This window comes from Talpa occidentalis, unplaced genomic scaffold (assembly GCF_014898055.3).
Source record: "Talpa occidentalis isolate TD23 unplaced genomic scaffold, MPIMG_talOcc4v2.1 talOcc4.6, whole genome shotgun sequence".
NCBI lineage: Eukaryota > Metazoa > Chordata > Mammalia > Eulipotyphla > Talpidae > Talpa > Talpa occidentalis.
The window spans coordinates 114,832,412-114,852,397 of NW_023604972.1; the positions used below are offsets into that span (position 1 = coordinate 114,832,412).

The 19,986-nt window shown below is 37.9% G+C and overlaps 1 long non-coding RNA gene across 2 annotated transcripts in view; it reads right to left on the minus strand.

Annotated features, from left to right (window-relative positions):
* Positions 1–2,819: 2,819 nt before the first annotated feature.
* The window catches only part of LOC129144709 (uncharacterized), a 40,457-nt gene continuing 23,290 nt past the window's right edge, over positions 2,820–19,986 (minus strand). The window contains exon 3 of one of the 2 annotated variants that reach the window (XR_008549159.1): positions 2,820–3,005. This is a non-coding gene — a long non-coding RNA (uncharacterized LOC129144709). Of the gene's footprint in view, positions 3,426–19,986 lie in introns of both variants that reach the window. The other variant, XR_008549160.1, reaches the window with a different exon arrangement.

A 19,986-nucleotide genomic window follows, 5' to 3' on the forward strand; every position in this document is an offset into this window, starting at 1 on the left:
GACATCCTGGGAAGAACACTGTATTAGTGTCCTATGGCTGCTGTAACAAATTGTCACAACTTGGTCTTTTGACATAAACTTATTATTTCTAGAGGTCAGAAGGTGTCAGCAGGTCTATATTCCTTCTGGAGGTTCTTAGGAGAGAATCTATTTCCTTGCCTTTTTGGGTACTAGAGATACCTGCATTCCTTGGCCTGTGACTCCTTCCCATCTTCAAAGCCATCAATGGCCAATGGATTCTTTCTCATGTCATGTCTCTCTGACACTGACTCTCTTGCCTCCCTATTCCTCTTGCAAGGATCCTTACGATTATGTTGCTCCCAGTTGCATAGTCCAGGATAGTCTCTCCATCACAAGGCTGCCTGATCAACAATCTATATTCTATCTGCAACTTAAATTTCCCCTTTCCAGATGACATAACACATTCACAGGTTCTGGGGATAACTCTGCCTAACCTATGTGGAATGGGGATGGGGAAGATAAAGAGTGAGGGAAGAGTTATAAGAGCATTGACTTGTCAGATAAGGCTTGAAGTACTTATCTACTTGAAGATAAGTAGAATTTAGGCAAATAAAGGGAGGACTTATCAGGGCTAGGAGTGGGCTGCTCTTTTGACTATTGTAAAGAGCATAGGGAAAGAGAGAACATGTCCCAGGGGGAGATGTGAGAAAAAAACTGAATATGGCTTGAAACAAAAGTGTGACAGTAAGAAGATATTTAGCAAAAGCAAAGGCCAATGATTAAGTAGTTACGCCAGATCCAGTAAAAGATGCTAAGAGCTTAGGCATATGCTGCTGGAATCCAGGCAACTGGTATTAGGGAGAAGCATGAAGGTGCAGAGATGAGCCGAAGAATAACTGACACATTTGAGCGACGTGATGACTTGCCATGGATTGCCAATGGAGGGAGTCGCGGCTGCCCGAGGTTCAGATACACAATCGGGGAAGGTGGTTAACAGAACAGAAAATAAAAATTTAGTTGTAGAAGACTTGACTTGCAGGACAGACCCTCAATCCTTAGCAACCCTGCAAGGAGGAAGCACAGCACTCTGACAGGTACCCTCTTTTCACAAAGAATTAATTACAAATTGATGAGTGCTATGAAAAAGAAGTACAGAGTGCCAAGAAAGTACATATCACAAACCCTAAATATGACTGTGGGTCAGAAAAAAACTTTAAAAGAAGCATTTAAGCTGAGACCTGAACCATGAGCAAGATCTCAAGGTGAGGACAGGATGGTTGGGGGGGACTTCCAGGCAGACCAAAGGACCTATGGTGAGAAGCAGCATCTCTGTTCTGGAAACCAAAAGCCCAGTACTTTGAGAGAGCATAGGGGGAAGGAGAGTCTTACAAGTCAAGGGAGGCAGTGGGGGCACAATCACAGAGCCCTGTGGAGTTTATCATGGACTGAAAGTTTTGTCCTGAGAGCAGTGAGCTGCTACTCATAGTTAAAGCAGAAAGGTGGCATGATCAAATTATCCCTTTATATAGATCTGGCTGCAGTGTGGAGGGTAAATGGAAGGTAGCAAAAATATGAGAGAACACGGTGGTTGCTTGCACAATAATACTCTATACAACAAAACAGAAACAATGGCTGCTGCTGGATGAAAAAAATAACTACGGCAGATTCTGCTTTCAAGAGAAGTGATATAATTCATCCCTGGAAAGAAGCTGCTTTTTCTTTCTTCTTCTTCTTCTTTTTTTTTTTTTTTTTTTTTGAGAAGAATACTGTCATGGTGTAAGCTGTTTCGCTGTTTCCCTTGTTCCCTTGATGGAGTAAAGTTCAGTCCCTGGCCTAGATGGTCTGGGCTTGATATATGCTGTAAAATTTAAAAACAAAAATGCACTGTTACTGTGCATAATAAAGTGAGAACTTGGCTTTGTTGCAGACAACTTAAGAGAGGGGCTTGGGAGTGAGGAGAAAGGGTTATTGTTAGGAATAAAAGAAAGCGGACTCCAGGTAAAAAGCTGGAAGTTGGAGCTGCCATGGGGTGCTCATCCAAGAAAAAAATTCCATGAAGGGAGATGGCTGACAAGTCACTTGCTATGGTGTTATCTGTACCTGATGTTACGGTGGAAGTGTTTTTGGATCTTTACTTTCTGCAATGCCTCATATGAGCCTCAGGTTGTGTTGCTTTGCTAGGGTGGAGAACAGGGGCCATTCGGCCACACTGGGCCAGCACAGGCAGGGAGCCCCCAATGGTATGAATGGCCACAGCCAGGAATAAGCAACAAGTATAAGTCACAGACATACACTCAAACAGAAGCACATGCACGCTAGGAACACCCCAGAGAGCTTGGGGAGGATTCTGGGCTGGCCACAGTAAAGTTCAGGCATTTGATTTAGATAGTCATGTTAAGGTTGACCATTGGAAAGTTGAAGATGTGAAAACAGGGAGCATCTAGATTGTCATTGTTTATATTTGTGTTTTAAGCATCATGAAACTGCTTGAGAGCTGTTACTACTTAATATTCACTCTGAATCAAGAAAGTCTTGACAACATTTTTTAGAAATTTCCCATTGGGGTTAATTTTGCAGCTGTAACTAATAGCTTACTGAATAAACAAGACTAAAGTTTCCAGTGCTATATATTATATACAAATGAAATCTAATATTGTCTTTATCAGAAATACTCTCAGAATACAGCAATATGCTGCAGAAAGGCATGTTGTGACATCATTCTGCTGCTTTTCTAGAATATCCTGGCTAAAATGACCCCCAAAAAGTCTGATTTTTAAGAGTTAAGACTGTCACATCAGCAGCACCCCTCCGTGTTTTTGTTAAGTATAATCAAGACATAAGCCTCATGTCATGAGGACTTTATTACAACAAAACACAGGAAAACTTGCAACAAAACATTTCTATTCCAGGGACTTGCCCAGGAATTTTTTCAAAAATTTCTAGTTCTCTTGGATTTATAGAAGATTGCTTCTGCTTTTGCAGATTCACTGGTGGTAATGAAGCTATTAAGAGGCCAATTATTCTCCAAGAAATTTCACCAGCATCTGCAATAAAATATGAATATGAAAAGAAAAGAAATTTCAAAGTAGTTTGTGTGGAACATTTCAAAAAACCTACATTGTCATAGATAACCAGGTAAATCATAACAAAATCTTTAAATATTTTGAAATTTAGCTTGATAACTCTGAGAAAGGCAGTCTCTCCCTTTCTTTCTGCATTGTGTTAGGTATGATTTGCTATGAAGTCCATTCTCATGAGAAATATCAACTGGTAACTTCACTATGCTTCTGATCACCTCTGATTATTTAGGAATTTTTATAGTCAAGCTCAAAGACAAAGGAATATAAGTAGTCCTTTTCTGTGAAGACTGTCTTTCATTTTCCTTTAGTTATTTATATTTCAAAATGCTCATTTCAATAATGATGGAGATCACCATCAGAAAGCAGGTTTCCATGACATCCGTTCTGAAAAAGGCACAAATAAAATTTTTTGTAAGGTAATATTTTTACTTTTGCTATTCACTAACTTGACTTTATTCAAAGCAGAAACTCATGGACCAGTCAGCAATTGGCCTGCATAAACCAGGTGGGAAGGCAGGGTGTTTTCTGTGCCCAAACACTCAGGGAGAAATGAAAGACAAGAATTGCTCCATCCTCATTGCTGTTGTTCTAGAATATAAATTTGTATTTTGCTTGTTATCAGCAAGAATTTATTCTAAGGCCTCCCTGGTGGCGCAGGCGGTTGAGTGCCGCACTGTGAAGCTGTCTGCAGCCTCTGCAGCGCAGGTTTGATCCCGGCCAGCCAGTGAGAATCCCACATGGCGAAGCAGACCTCTCCTGTTTCGCCTGTTGCTCCCCTCAGCAGTGTATTTCCTCAGTCTGCCTGTTCTGTTCCCTGCTCAGTCTCTGATGAATCCTCTCACCCTCCGGCGCATCTGGCCTGTACCCCGGTTCTTGTATAAATAAATAAATCTTAAAAAAAAAAAGAATTTATTCTGTTATAGGATTTGTGAATTACAAGCTCTGTTTATATTCTTTTTAAATTAATAACAGCCCCCCAAAAATATTAACATTCAAGGAATTCTGTTTTCCAAGAAAACCATTGTTTATCACATAGTGCAGAGTTTTCTTAATCCTCGTATTTTCTTTCTGTAGTCAAAAGATTAGAGTTATCCCCTATGAGTTTCCTTTACACTTGTTTGGTTATGGAATTCTGGTGAAAGATTGTAGTACACAGTCTTATTTTTAAAAAGAAAAAAATGGGATCAAAATTATAATCAACTTACTTCATTTAATTATTTGATTATAATAACTAATAGGTATTTAACACTGCCAAGGCAATTCAACACCGTGCTAAGCACTGTCAATTCATTACCTCATTAGTTCTCACGTGATCGCAAAGCGCTCTGTATATCAATGGTACTCAAACTTGAATGTGCACAGAATCACATGAAGTACTTGCTAAAACCCTTGCTGCACTCTTTGAGTTTCTGACTCAGTAGGTCTAGACTGACTCAGCCAGGCCTGAGAACTTGCATTTTGAAGAGGTTCCCAAAGAACACTGGTACTCCTGGTATGTGGACCACACTTCAGAAGCCCGTGGTGGTGCAAGTTCAGTCTCAGCACTACGAAGCTATCTGCAGCCACTGCAGCACGAATTCAATCCCTGGCCAAGGAGCTAACCCACATGGTACATCAGCCCTCTCCTGCCTCGCCCGCTGCTCCCCTCAGCAGTATATTTCAATACACTATTTCAGTAGATCTGCCTGTTCTGCTCCCCACTCTGTCTCTGGTGAATCTTTTCACCCCCCGCACCTCTGGCCTACATCCCAGCTCTTGTATGCATAAATAAATAAAATAAATCTTAGAAAAATAAACATTTAAAAATGAATATTTTGGGACACCTAAAAATCATAGGAAAGTTAAATCTCATTTATCGCCACACTGCATGCTCAGTGGCGTCAGCGTTGTCTATGGCTGTTTTCACACTACAGTGGTGGAATTGACTAATTGTGAAAGAACCAATATGATTCATAAAGCCTAAAATATTAACTGACTAGCCCTTCACAGAAAAAAAATTTGCCAAGTCCTTTCATAGACGAAGCAGATCTTTCAGTTAGTAAGTGGTAGCATTAAGATGCCTATCCAGGGCCTCCCCGGTGGCGCAGCGGTTGAGCGCTGGGTTGCGAAGCTGCCCGCGGCCTCTCCGGCGCCAGTTCGATCCCCGGCTGCTCCCCGGCCACCCGAGGAGGGTCCCACATGGCGCGCAGACCTCTCCTGCCACTCGCTGCTCCCCTCAGCAGTGTACTTCTGCTCCCCGCTCTGGCTCTGGTGAATTCTCTCGCCCTCCCGCGCTTCTGACTGTACCCAGTGCATGTATAAACAAAAACAAACAAACAAATAAATGAATAAATAAATAAAACATGCCTCTATTAAAAAAAAAAAAAAAAAGATGCCTATCCAGATCAAAGTGGTAGCATTAAGATGCCTATCCTGGGCCTCCCCGGTGGCGCAGCGGTTGAGCGCTGGGTTGCGAAGCTGCCTGCAGCCTCTGCAGCCGGTTCGATCCCCGGCTGCTCCCCGGCCACCAGAGGAGGGTCCCACGTGGCGCGCAGACCTCTCCTGCCGCAGTGTACTTCGGTCCTTCTGCCTGCTCTGCTCCCCGCTCTGGCTCTGGTGAATTCTCTCACCCTCCCACGCTTCTGACTGTACCCAGTGCATGTATCAAACAAACAAACAATAAATAAATAAATAAATAAGACATGCCTCTAGAAAATTAAAAAAAAAAAAGATGCCTATCCTCAGCCATTTTTAGAAATGTTTAAATCTTCTGTTTTTTTCCTAATTTATTTATTTATGCATATAAGAACTGGGGTACAGGCCAGAGGTGTGGGGGGTCAGAGGATTCACCAGAAACAGAGTGGCGAGCAGAACGGGCATATCTACTGAGATACACTGCTGAAGGGAGCAGCAGGCGAGACGAGAGGTCTGCTGTGCCCTGTGGGTAGCCCCCTCGTGCTGCAGAGGCTGCAGATAGCTTCACAATGCGGTGGTGCTTAACCCCTTGTGCCACCAAGGAGGACCTAAATCTTCTATTTTTAAAGTAACTTGTTTGAGTTGGTGATGTTAACAACCTCTGGCACTATTTCATCAATTGTTCAGTAATTGCTTACGCATATTCTTTTTCCATCCTTACCAAATTCCATCTTCTTTCTCCATGATACTCCCATCCTTGTTCCATTAGCATTATATCTCTCTTTATAAACCAGAGGATTATTTGCAGAGAAAAGTTGTTTGATCACCTGAAGTTCTCTGCTTAGAGAACTCATTTTCTGCACACTTCTGATGAATGGAAGAGTATACATTTCATAACGGATCTCTTAGATTATTTCCATATTTCACAGTAATAACTTGTAATGGGAAAAGCAGAAAGGCTTCTGAAGTTCAGCCTAGATTATGTAGGAATAAAAAAATGAAGTAATAGTGATGACCTCATAGGCTCAAGCAACAGGGGTTGACTGATGTGGTTAAGTTCTTGGAAGACCGAGCAAAGTGGTATAATTCACAGGGATATCATCATCCACTGGAGCTAGAGTAATGGCAACAATCAGGGCTCCTAAACTATCACCCAGATCATTCAGCTTGAGGCTTTTTCCAAATTCACCATTTTAGATTTCTTTGTTTTTATTTTATTTTATTTATTTTTTTTTTTAATAGAGGCATGTTTTTATTTATTTATTTATTATATTTGTTTGTTTTGTTTATACATGCACTGGGTACAGTCAGAAGCGCGGGAGGGTGAGAGAATTCACCAGAGCCAGAGCGGGGAGCAGAGCAGGCAGAAGGACTGAAGTACACTGCTGAGGGGAGCAGCGGGTGGCAGGAGAGGTCTGCGCACCATGTGGGACCCTCCTCTGGTGGCCGGGGAGCAGCCGGGAATCGAACCGGCGCCGCAGAGGCCGCGGGCAGCTTCGCAACCCAGCGCTCAACCGCTGCACCACCGGGGAGGCCCTCTTTGTTTTTATTTTTCTTGGGGGAGAGGGATTCAAAGCATTATTTCACATGTATAAACAATGATTTGGGAAAATCTTAAAGTAGATTTGCAGGAAATATAAAAAGATCCAGTAAAGAAAAATGTGTGTAGGCATAAAGTACTTAGCTTTTTAAGAACATCATCAAATTTCTCCACTTTTTATCAAGATTATTTGACTGGCTCTGCTTAACTTCATCATCATAAATAAATCATCTTAACCGTAAATAATTCAAATGAGATGAACTTACACAAGAGAATCTGTAAGTAAACAGACGCTTGGGCCTATTTATATTTCTATTAAGTAGTAAAGACTTAATGAAATGGGAAATTTCTCTTTGCCAAGTAATTCATTGAAAGTCTTAATCAATTTCAAATAAAAACCTCACAGTTTAAGTCTAATTATATCACTTTCCATTTCAAGCATACTAATTATTAGCTCTTTTCTTAATTAATATTTTCACAATTACTACACTAATTATCTACAGATTTTTAAGGTGGTTTTTAAGAATATAAGTCCAAAAGAGACGATGTATTCCTACTGGTATTTAGGCTAGTTGCCAACTTGTCTCCCTTCTGACAATACTGGCTTTGAACCAGGAATAGAGAAAAGAACAGCTGATATTTAGAAAATAAAATTCATACTCCACCAATATTTTAAATAATAGCTACAAAAAGAAGAAATGAGGATTATTTTTTAATTCAATTTACCTTACCATATCTGGTTAGTGTTCTAGAGTTAATATTCTACTTCTTAAAATAAAAATCACCCAAAATCCTAATTTTTCACAAACTAAGAAATCTCACTAGCATTTTTTTTAAACACCCCGCGATGATTCTTTCTGTATCTAGCCAACATGATTATTAAAACACAAACACGAATGGCAAAATGTTGATGGTTATTTAAGCCGGGTGATGGATACATGGGAGTTTATTGAACTTTCTATTCTTAATTGTGTTTGGAAAATTTCATAATAAAAAGGTTTTTTTAAAAAGAAAAATACATAAACATAAGAGCTCATGTTTCTATAATGATGGAGCTATTAAAGAGATTCAATTAATTTCAAGTTCAATAAATCTCTAGAAGACCTAACTAATGGCATTGCTCAAACATTTGCCTCTGAAGTTCTTATTCTGAAAATGTTAATAAAAGAATTATTGAAGTTCAAGCCCAGAATACAGTTATTCAAGTTAAAATAGAGCTTAGACAAACATGTCATAATTTTTGAAAAACTGAAAGCTCTGATTCAATGCTAGTCTGTTTTGGATAAGTCATAATACTAAAGAATATTGAAACCTAATGAGAGAGAAAAAAAAATTTACCTGGCCAAATTTTACTGCCTCCCTAACAGCTTCCTTTTTAAAGTCTTCTAACTCTTGCTGCAATTTTTCATTGTGAACTTTCTCTCTTAAAGAGGTGAGCTGTAAAAGTAAATATGAAGGCTCCATCTGAGCTCTATGGTGGGACTTTGCCTAACCCATTAAAATAAGCCCCGGGAATTTTCAGAATAGTATGAGCTTTAATGTCTTTTACCTGTGCCAAAGTTGTTGCAAGTCCCCAATGTCAAAACTATCAAGAGGCCCCAAATCTATGTAAGCAAATGTTTTTCCTCCCCACACCAACCTAAATCAGACAAGTCTCACAGTTGATTAATTTGAGGAGCAGCTAATAGAGTTGTTGGTGAGCAGTAAAATGACCAAGGGGTGTAGGTACCAAGCAGTGAGAAAGAAAAACCAAAGAGCCTAAATAATGCTCAATCTGTACACTTTCATTGTTGGTGAAAAATGAGGGTAACCAAAAGAATTTTTTATATCTTTTTAATATAAAAATATTTATAGACTATGTGCTTTATTTTTTTAATCGTTCTATTGAAGTAATGCTGGCTTACGACGCAATATATATATTTTAGGGGAACAGGTTCACAACTGTTCAAATGTATGTTACCACACCACACCCAGAACTACCCATAATCCTCCACCATAGTCCCAGACTTTGCTGCCTACCCTCCACCTTCCCATTCTGGTAGCTTCAATTCTGTAGTCAGAAGGAAAAAGATAAACACTGGATGATTTTGCTCGTATGTGGAATATAAAGAAACAAAGCAAAGGAATAAGAACATTTTTTTTAAAATACCATTGACACTAAGGCTGTAATTTATCATCTTCTGGTAAAGCAACTCTGCATCAGAGCCATATTTTGGTTTCAAACAAACAAGTCATTTCTTTGATATGCTAGTAAACTTCTCAAGTGCCTCTGTAGATTGGGAGCTCAAATTGGTCAAAGCAGACAAAAAATTCATCTAAAAAAAAGAAAGGAGAGAGGGCTACTGTGTGTTACTGAGAAGATCACTAGTTAGGGAGGGAGCAAGTTTAAGTCCTGACTCAGGACAGATTTTGTCGCTGAGTTTTGAGTTCCTACTGACCCTTTGTCAAAGAATCCTCAATGTGTACCCCAAGGACTCTCTTGGTCATGGACACACCAGTACCGTAAAGGACAAAGGGCCAGTGACCACGCAAAAAAGCAATACAATAATTGTATAGATTATCCAGCTGTTTCTCATTTTATCAAATGTGTGAAGTTTCACATGTTTAGAAGTGCTTTATTATTTAGTAAAAAAAATGGTAAGTATAAGACAAGTTAAAATTAATATACCCCCCAAAGAAATTCTGCTGAGAGAAATTCTCCCATTCGAGAGAACTGAGGTAGATGGGCTGATGTGATACACCTTAATAGTACCCTTCTGGCTAAGACTTTTCCTCCTGCGGGTAACATTCGAAGTACTCTGCTTCTTACAAGAATATAGGGAAGTTTACTAGAAATAGGAATTTTTACATGTTTTCCCTAACTGCTTTAATTTTAAAACCTAACACATAGTAGGTGCTGAATATGTGCTTGTTAAATCAAAGAATATTCTTAGCATTACTGTGATGACACAATGATCATGGTATGAGACTCCACTCCATTTTAAGTTTTCGTAATTTAGACTTCCAATTTATATTACCTTTTCCTTTAAATATTAGGCTATCCATTTCAACTTCTTCTAGAAATCTATGACTTAAAGAACTATTTAAGGAAATAAATTACTTGTAAAGAACAAGGAAACCACTTTCCCTTTGTGACTATAAAATGTAGCCTGCAAATAACTGGGGTAACTAACTTAAATTATACTTCATTTGGGATAGTCCATTAACATCTAATAATAAAAAAGGGTTGTTTTGCGGGTTTTTTTTGTCTCTCTCTTTACATATATTTGAACTTTATTTTCTCAAGTCAGCCTCCTCCCCACTGGCTGGCATTATTTTTAGTCAAGGCAAGGGTAGAGTTAAATATTTGGAAATACTTAAAGAGTTAAATATTTGGAAATACTTTTTTCCCCAAGTCCAATAATCTTAGTTACATTCTTCCAGGATATCTTCCCTAGTGGCTGATTTTATTCTTTATGGATTATAAACTTGTCCTCAACCTAATTTTGGTATTCCTTTGATGATCTGTGTTTAGCTGAATCTGTTACCTAACAGATGCCTGAATATTTAGCATCCCAAAGGACTACAATATCCTGTGGTTTCAAATTCCTGAGCAGTTGATCCAGCAATTCTTATTTTATTCTTGCTTTCCTACCATCCTAGGGGCCAGGAGCAGATGCTCATTACAGTTTATTCCCCATTCTCATATAGTTAATCCAAGTGGGACTTCAGAGAAACAGCTTTTCTTTTTTCTCTTCCTGTAGTGACATCCCCTCTATTTTTCCCTCCCCCCGCCCTTCAAAATCTTTTCATCTACTTTTGAATATTCTATTTTTAAGAAAATATGTTAAATGAAATTCTAATAAAATGACACATTTAATGAATTTTAAAAGGGAAATAAAATATGAGTTATTGGGTTCATTAGCTGTATTTAGCTATGAATCCACTTACTAATTTAGCCTGATATGAATTAATGTGAAAGTAAGTTAGAGCAAAAGAAGTATACCATGAGCATCCATATTCTCAGTCAACTATACTATTTATACAGGGTTCAAAGATGCTGAGTCTCAGTCCATGGAATTATACACCTGGAAGGAACTATCAAATCTCAAAAGAAACATTCAAATTCGCTATTTATCTGAATGCAAGTTTGTAAGCAGGTGGCTTCAACTTTGACTGAAACTAAATTTTAAAATAAAACTGTCAACTTTTACTCAAAACTTTGAAGTCATTAAAAGTTTACTTAATAATTTTTTTATATTTAAAGAAATTATAAAACCAGTATTTGAACTATAACACTCTAAATGAAAGTGAATTCTGACATTGTATAAAAGATGGGAGTTGGTCTATATAATTTTCAATAACACTAGCAATTCAAGTGACTAAAATTAACCAAACAGGGCCTCCCTGGTGGTGCAGGGGTTAAAGACAGCGCTATCCAGCTATTGCCAGCCACTACAGCACAAGTTCAATCCCAGGCCAGCCAGGGAACCACCTACATGGCACAGCAGACCTCTCCTGTCTCGCCCACTGCTCCCCTTAGCAGTGTATTTCAGATCTGCCTGTTCTGCTCTCCACTCTCTCTGGTGAATATGCTCACCCCACAGACCTCTGGCTTACACCCCAGTTATTGTATGCATAAATAAATAAATCTTTAAAAAAATTAACCAAACATTACAAAGGTATATAAAGGAAATAGGAGAGAAGGGACAAGGAAAAAGCTCATGCTTAGGGCAGGAGAAAATAATTAATGATGCAATTAATTGTATATACAAGTTATTTATTTAGAAAGTTCTATTTAGTTTATTTCCTTTAATGTGAAAAAGTGAGAAGTAGATGGATCTACAGGATATATTTTGGTGCAGAGCTAACTGAATTTACTGAATTACATACAGCGTTGAGAAAAAAAAAGGGAATCAACAGTGACTCCTAGGTTTTTGGTCTGAGCAATGAGATGAGTCATGGAACCACACACTGAGATGAAAAAGAGATTTAATATTTAAATATTTGTCAAGTTCCGTTTTACTCATATTAAGGGTGTAATAATCTATTAGACACCTACATGTGCAGTAGGTAGCAGATATATGATTCTGGAACTCAAGAGAAAGGTTTGGGGTCATGATAGAAATCTGAGTCTTATCAGCATATGGCCAGCCTTGCGCTAGCATATGAAGTTCAACAAGCCCCAGTGTACTGCCTAAAATAGAAATCTGCTTGAAGAAGTGACCAATGAGATATCAGGAAAACCAAAATCAAATCAATGTGTATCGCAGAATCTAGGAGAGAAAATTTCGACTAACAGGGTCTGGGCCATCCCAACAACACTGCTAGGGTATTGAGACAATTAAGGAGCATTGACTTGGACATGTTTTAGGTAGATGATGACCTGATGAAATATTATTTCTCATTTTAAGATAAAAAATCCTAAGGGAGATTAAAACACTTTTCTAGTATCCCATAATCTTGCTGATCTTAAAGATCATGATTTTAATATTATGGCTTCCTCAAGTCACCCTTGGAGCAAGTATAGTTGAATAATATTTCAAAGCTAGACTACATATATTATAGAATTTAGTTTTATTTACTTAATATGTTTATTGGGAAAGTTATGTATTCTTTAGTCAGTAACTGCAAACAGTAAAGTAGACTGATGTAATTATCATAAGTTTCATTCTCAGAAGGGAAACAGAAATCTAAGAAAGTGGAAAAAAAACATCAGTTGAAGTTCCCAAATGTCCAAAGCAAAGCATGAAATAATTAAAATAAAAAAAAATTAGGGCCTCCCCTGGTGACGCAGAGGTTGAGCGCTGGGCTGCGAAGCTGCCTGCAGCCTCTGCAGTGCCAGTTCGATCCCTGGCCGCAGACCTCTCCTGCAGCCCGCTGCTCCCCTCAGCACTGTACTTCTTTGTCAGTCTTCCTGTTCTGTTCCCTGCTCTGGCTTTGGTGAATTCTCTCACCCTCCCGCACTTCTGATTGTACACAGTGCTTGTATAAATAAATAAAATAAAATAATCTAAAAAAATTTAAAAATAAAATAAAAAAAAAATTAGGAGGTCTTCAAAAAGACAAAATCCGGGCCTCCCCGGTGGCGCAGCAGTTGAGCGCTGGGTTGCGAAGCTGCCCGCGGCCTCTGCGGCGCTGGTTCGATCCCCGGCTGCTCCCAGGCCACCGGAGGAGGGTCCCACATGGCGCGCAGACCTCTCCTGCCGCCCGCTGCTCCCCTCAGCAGTGTACTTCGGTCCTTCTGCCTGCTCTGCTCCCCGCTCTGGCTCTGGTGAATTCTCTCACCCTCCCGCACTTCTGACTGTACCCAGTGCATGTATAAAAAAAACAAAACAAACAAACAAATAAATAAATAACATGCCTCTATAAAAAAAAAAAAAAAAAAAAAACTCTACAAAAAAAAAAAAGACAAAATCCATTGTATTTTTCTGAAGGACTACTTTTTTAATCCCCTGATTGCTTTGTACATGGAGTAATAATGCTGAATTCTAAAGAATTCATCTGAAAGAGCATCTTTAATGCATTCATTTTTATCCTACTGTTCACAGATATGTAGTGAGCAGTAAGAGATTTGTTCATGCATAGTGCATTCTTAGAATAAGAAGGGAAATTTGCTCCATTTTTATATTTCCATGCTCATATCTGTCCTAAAATCTCAAAAGCTAGTACATGACTAACAGAATGGAGTTATGAACATTATTTTTTTATTTCAAATTCTCTACTGAGTTTTAGTAGATGATGCATTATTATTGATCTGAATATATAAACCTCCTTGTATCTATGTGCACTTAATTAGCAAACAAATTTTTTAAAATGTTATTAATTTAATATAAAAGAGAGAAAATTTAAAATAGTATTTGCTAGTTTGTAGAAATGTGTAAGGTTTGCCTGATTGCAACCATCACCTAAGCTGATTCAAAACTGAAGAAACAAAATATGAAAATTATGAAGTTTGTTTTAGTCACTTTCTGTTTAAGCACACCAGAGGGATATTTATAAGTAATTAGTATTTGTAGTTTCTCAATTCGGAAATTGGTTTATCTATTATTTAGTTATTCATAGTGTTTTATTGGTTTCAGAGAGTAATTATCCAGAAGCATGGCATCCACAAATCTTTAAATTTCTTCTCTTTAGGAGCTTTCTTAACACTATGGCAAATGCAGCCTCCCTGGTGGCGCAATGGGTTAAGATGCAACCTATAAAGATATATCCGCAGCCTCTGCAGCACGAGTTTGAGTTCGATCCCCAGTCAGGGAGCTCCCACATGGCGCAGCAGATCTCTCCTGACTCGCCTGCTGCTCCCTTCAGCAGTGTATTTCAGTCAGTCTGCCTGTTCTGTTTCCCACTCTGTCTCTGGTGAATCCTCTCACACATACCACCCCACACACCTCTGTCCTGTACCCCAGTTCTTGTACGCATAAATAAATAATTTTTTTAAAGATTTATTTATTTATTATTTATACAGGCATTGGGTACTGTCAGAAGCGCGGGAGGGTGAGAGAACTCACCAGAGCCAGAGCGGGGAGCAGAGCAGGCAGAAGGGCCGAAGTACACTGCTGAGGGGAGCAGCGGGCGGCAGGAGAGGTCTGCGTGCCATGTGGGACCCTCCTCCGGTGGCCGGGGAGCAGCCGGGGATCCAGCCGGGGATCAAACCGCCGCTGCAGAGGCTGCGGGCAGCTTCGCAACCCAGCGCTCAACCGCTGCGCCACCGGGGAGGCCCTATAAATAAATAATTCTTTAAAAAAAAAAAAAAAAAAAAACAATGTGGCAAATGGGACAGTCATTTTATTTCTATTCATAACCTTACCCTTTATGCCCAATGCAGAGCCCTCTGGTTCCCTCTGTTCTAACCTGCAGGCTTATAGAAGCTACTCCTCTTTCACTGAACCAACACTGCCCCATTAGTTGGCTGAGGGGAAGCAAAAGAAGAAAGGGTGCCCTAACTCAAATGGGAGGGGTAGGGCGAGGGCAAAAACACAATATGAGCAAGATGAGCTCTCAAGGAAATCTGACACCGTAAGAAGCCAATGCTCCAGAACCCAGTCACAAAGATATGGAAGATTTTATCTTCCTATCAGACAGAAAATTAAAATTTGCCATCATAATGAACTTGAAGAAACAGGAGAAAACACGGGGAAGGAGTTGTGAAGGGGAATGAATGATGTGAGAAACACAGTAAGTGAAGAGAAATTAGAAATTGAAAACTGAAACAAGAAAATAAAGGAGTTCCAGGATGCAAAAAGATCAGTAGAGGAGATAAAAATTTCTTCAGAAAGCCATAGAAGCCAAAGAAAGCAAATGAAGAGCCAAATTAGTGACCTTCAAGATTATAATGCACAATGGACCTGAGTGAAAAAAGAAAAAGATAAAGGAAGAAAAAAATGAAGAAATACAGTGAGACCTATCTAACTCCATTAGGAAATGTAATGGGTTCATACCTTAGAGAACTGATTTAATTTAAGAAGTTAAACATGGCATCTTATTATTTCAACTTGTATTTTTTTCAATATTATTAATAAGGTTTTTTTTAAAAGATTTATTGTATTTATTTATGCATACAAGAACTGGAATGTAGACCAGAATTTTGGGGAAGGGGTAGAGAGGATTCACCAGAGACAGAATGGGAAGCAGAACAGACAAATCTACTGAAATACACCGCTGAGGGAAGCAGTGGACGAGATAGGAGAGGTCTACTGCACCATGTGGGTCACCTCCCTGGCTGGGGATTGAACTCAGGCTGTAGTGGCTAGCAATAGCCTGATAGCGCTGAGATTTTAACTTACTCTGTGCCACCAGGGAAGCCCCTAATAAGGTTTTTCTTTAACTGAAGTAACATCACATTATAACATCATGTTTGAGTTGTGCATCTTTAAACTTCAACATGTGAAGACATTAAGTTCACTACTACCAGTCCAAGTCTGTCCTTCATCAGACCTTTATCCTCACCCCCTTTTTTTTAAAGATGTATTTATTTATTTATGCATACAAGAACTGGGGTACAGGCCAGGAGTGCAGGGGAGGGGGCTGAGAGGATTCACCAGAGACAGAGTGGGGAAGAGAACAGGCAAACTGACTGAAATACACAGCTGAGGGGAGCAGTAGGCAAGTCAAGAAAAGTCTGCTGTGCCATGTGGGTAGCTCCCTTAACCCCTTGTGCCACCAGGGAGGCCCCTTTAATCCCTTTTTACCTTATTTAACCATCTCTTTTTCCCCTTCCCTTCAGATAATCACTAATTTGTTTCATGTCTAAAGAGTTTATTTCTGTTTTATTTATTTAGTTACTCCCTTTGTTTTCTTTCTGTACCACATGAGCAAAATTATAGTGAAGCTGTCTTTTTTTTCATAAAATTTTTATTCAATTGAATTTATTTTTGAATTATCTAATCAAGTTCTTTTGCCCTTTACAATTACATTTTAGTGATTTTTTTTAATATTGCGATTTCTAAGAGTGCATATTGCTCATACTTTAACATGTAGTTTAAATTTTAATGACAGAAAAATGTGTAGCATTGTGATAGCTATACAAAAGTCTTGAGCAAATAAAAATGAAAAGCATCTTACAAATAAATTCAACAAACATGTATTGTATGTCTACCTTAAGGCACTATTCATGCCACATTTGGTATAAAACATGATCTCTGCTCTTAAAAAGTATATCATCTATTTGAAGATCCAAACATTATAAAAGAATAAACAACAACAAGACATGCAATATGAAAATTCTGACACATCAATGATAAGGTAATTAAGGTCTCTGCCAGGGGAGCCATTTGTGATCATTGTGGTTTGTGTCAGGTAAAACCTACATTGCAAGTCAGATGGGACTTAGGTCCAAAATGAAAGGAAGAAAATTAGAGTGAAGCAAATAAAGGGGTATATCATATTGAGGCAGTTATGAGAAAAAAGAACAGAATCTATATTGGTTTTCTAGGATATTATGGATAGACCATTCCTATAGTATTAAGGGAAACTTTAATGTCTTTATGGAGTTTGAATTTTAATAAACTTTCATCTTAGTTGCAAATAGGAGGCTTTTTTCCCCCCAGTTATCATAAAGGTTTGCCTAAAAAATGTTCCAAATAAAACCCATTTTATTGTTTCACTGCACTTTAGATCTTATCCTCAGATAAAAGATTCCCTCAATTCAATGGGACATTTGGGGTCCAAATGTAAAGCTGATTTTTATTACTGCATCAAATAATAATCATATCAATTTATTTGCAGCTGCAAAGATAAGACAACTTGCCACAGAGTGACTTGAGTAAGTCAGGGAATATTTCTCTTTCAGGACAAGAAGTCTGGAGATGGGGGGACACTCTTGGAAGTGGTTCAGAGGCCCAGCTGTCAGGACCAGTAAGTCCCTGATTTTCAAACTTGTCACCTCATTGTTACAAATCCACTGTTAAAGTTCCCAGCATCATATTTCTCTTCAAGATAGGGGAATTCTGACCAGATCACGCCTTTGTAGAAGAAAAGCAAAAACTTTCTGGAAAACCCACAAAGATATTTCATTGATTTCTAATTAGCCAGATCACATAACCTTTCCTAAACACAAAGGATGCACCCTGTTAGTAGAACACAGTAAGAGGAAGGAGAGTTAGAAACAGATGTTAAAATGTTCATCTCAGGCTCTGCCATAGTAACACCACTTGAAAAAAAGACCAAAAAAAAAAAAATTCAAAATTTAGTAACTTCAGGGTTAGCACTTCAAGATCCTAAAAAAGAAGAATATGGGTTAGAATGCTTAGTATTTTATTTTGACAGTTCTCTAAATTGGGTAAAATAAAGAACAAGTTTAGGATACCCTCTTTCTTATAATATAGTTAAGTAAAATGAGAGCTCTAAAGTACCAAATCACCAGATATTTAAAGTCTAGGGTATCAAAGTCCAAAGAAGTTCTTGAAAGGTTTTGATTTTTCATATTTTTAAGTAGTTTAGTGTTGGCAGAATCCCATCACTACGTTATTGATAGGGATAGCTGCAAAAAAAAAAAAAAAGCAGAAATTTTGCCAAGAAAGAGAATATGAATCATTGTATCTAATACGATGAGAATCTTAGGAAACAATCTATATAGCTCATGAGTGAAAATAGTAATTAATCTTGACATGTTTTATAAAAGGTTTGGTTGCTTAACATTTCTCCCAAGTAATTTTTTTTAAGTTTGCTGTAGGCAGAAAAATTAAAAAAAAAAAAACTGACAATGCAGGAAACTTAAATTTTCTTTCCTCCAAAGGCCAACTGTATCAGTTGTATATTAAAATATGAGGTGTATCATGATAAATTAGACAAAGGCGTTCACCAAGGTGCCATTAGTTCCAACTTGCTAATGGAAGTGATGGAGTGGCACCATTAGAGACAAGGAGTCATGACCAATTTATTGTGCATTTTGAGGTTTGCTTGTATATGCAAAGTTTTATTTATAAAGATGATTTATGTGACAGTTGGCGTATGTAGTAATCAGCAAGACAGTGTCTAAAACTACACAATGTCACGCCAGCCTGCAGACAGAAATTCTCTTGTATTAATCTACATATGAAAGCTTCCTAAGAGATGTTATAATCAAAATGCATCTGTTGATTCTCCATGTGCTTCTTTCAAGGAAGAAAAGCAAAGACATGAGATTTCTAATATTCATTGGTTATTGCCATGTCCATCTGGGTCTACAGTTTGCTAGAAATAGATTATGGAAATCTTATGTTAACAACTCAATATGGTTCTCTTCTGTTCCCTAAACTTTAAGCTTTTAATTTATCTTAAAATGTGATATTATTTCATAACCATTCATGTTTAACAGAAGTTCAGTTAGAGTAAGCTAGGTGTTGATCAATAACCTGAGTTAAATGAACTCAAAAATACAATATCTATATTTGATCTCAGAGTCAGTGCATTTACTGGTGAATCTATATGATATAATACCACTCAGCAATAAAACAAAATTAACTAATGATATGCATAACATCATGACTGAAAAACAAAAATACACACTGAGCAATGGCAACCAGACTCAAGCGACGGTGACTATGTCATTCTGTTTATTTGGAAACTTAGAAAATTTAGACAAGCCAATCTATAGTGACGGAAAACAGATTAGTGGTTACTGCAAAGGGGCCAGAGGGAACTTTTGGGGATGATATTCTATACCTTGATGTGGCTGTGGTTACTTGGGTAGACACATTTTTCAAAACTCATTGTACTGTACTTTCAAAATAGGTACATTTTATTGTGTGAAAGTTTTATCCTCAAAGGTTGAAATTTAAAAAAATCAAAATATTTTATAAAATAACATTTCCAGTGTTTGCTTTTTGAAATATGAAAAATTCAAGATTAGATGTTTAAAAATATAAAAGAGAAACTATACAAAAACAGACTATTCCTTCATAGCTGGTCACACATTAAATTGAACAGTATGTTGTCATGCAAAATGTTTCTATCATATGTGATATGATTAACAATTCATTTTATAGTCAAAGCAATATCAAAGTCATCAATACTCACTTGTGAAAAATCAGGAAAAGTAAGGGACTGTCTCACAAGTCCCTGATATAAAACAAGTGAGCAAAAGTCACAATTAAATCCTAATATATGAAAAAAAACCACAAGCCATTCTATCTTATTCATGAAATGAGGGACTCACACTTTTTCTACAGCCACTGAAAAAGGAAAACTAAGAGGGACCTTGCTTCCAGATGAGATAGAGAGTAAGAAGGATATTGTGTAGGTACTTGGCATTAGGAAAGTATTGGAGAGCATATTATTAACAAAGTCAGAACATTTCAGTTCAATTCTTCCTTAAAAATTCAATTAATACTTTACCCTTCCTGAGCCTCCCTGGTGGTGCAAGGGGTTGAGCACCGCACTATGAAGCAATTTGCAGCCCCCAGTCCTTCCAGGAAGGCGAAAAGTCTATACATCTCAAGTTGGAGGACAAAAAGGAAAGGTTTTGTGACATAATCTTCACTAATTTATTGTTTTATATAACTGTTTTATAGAACCTTAGGTAAAATAAAGTAAAACTTCTGTTACTATGCT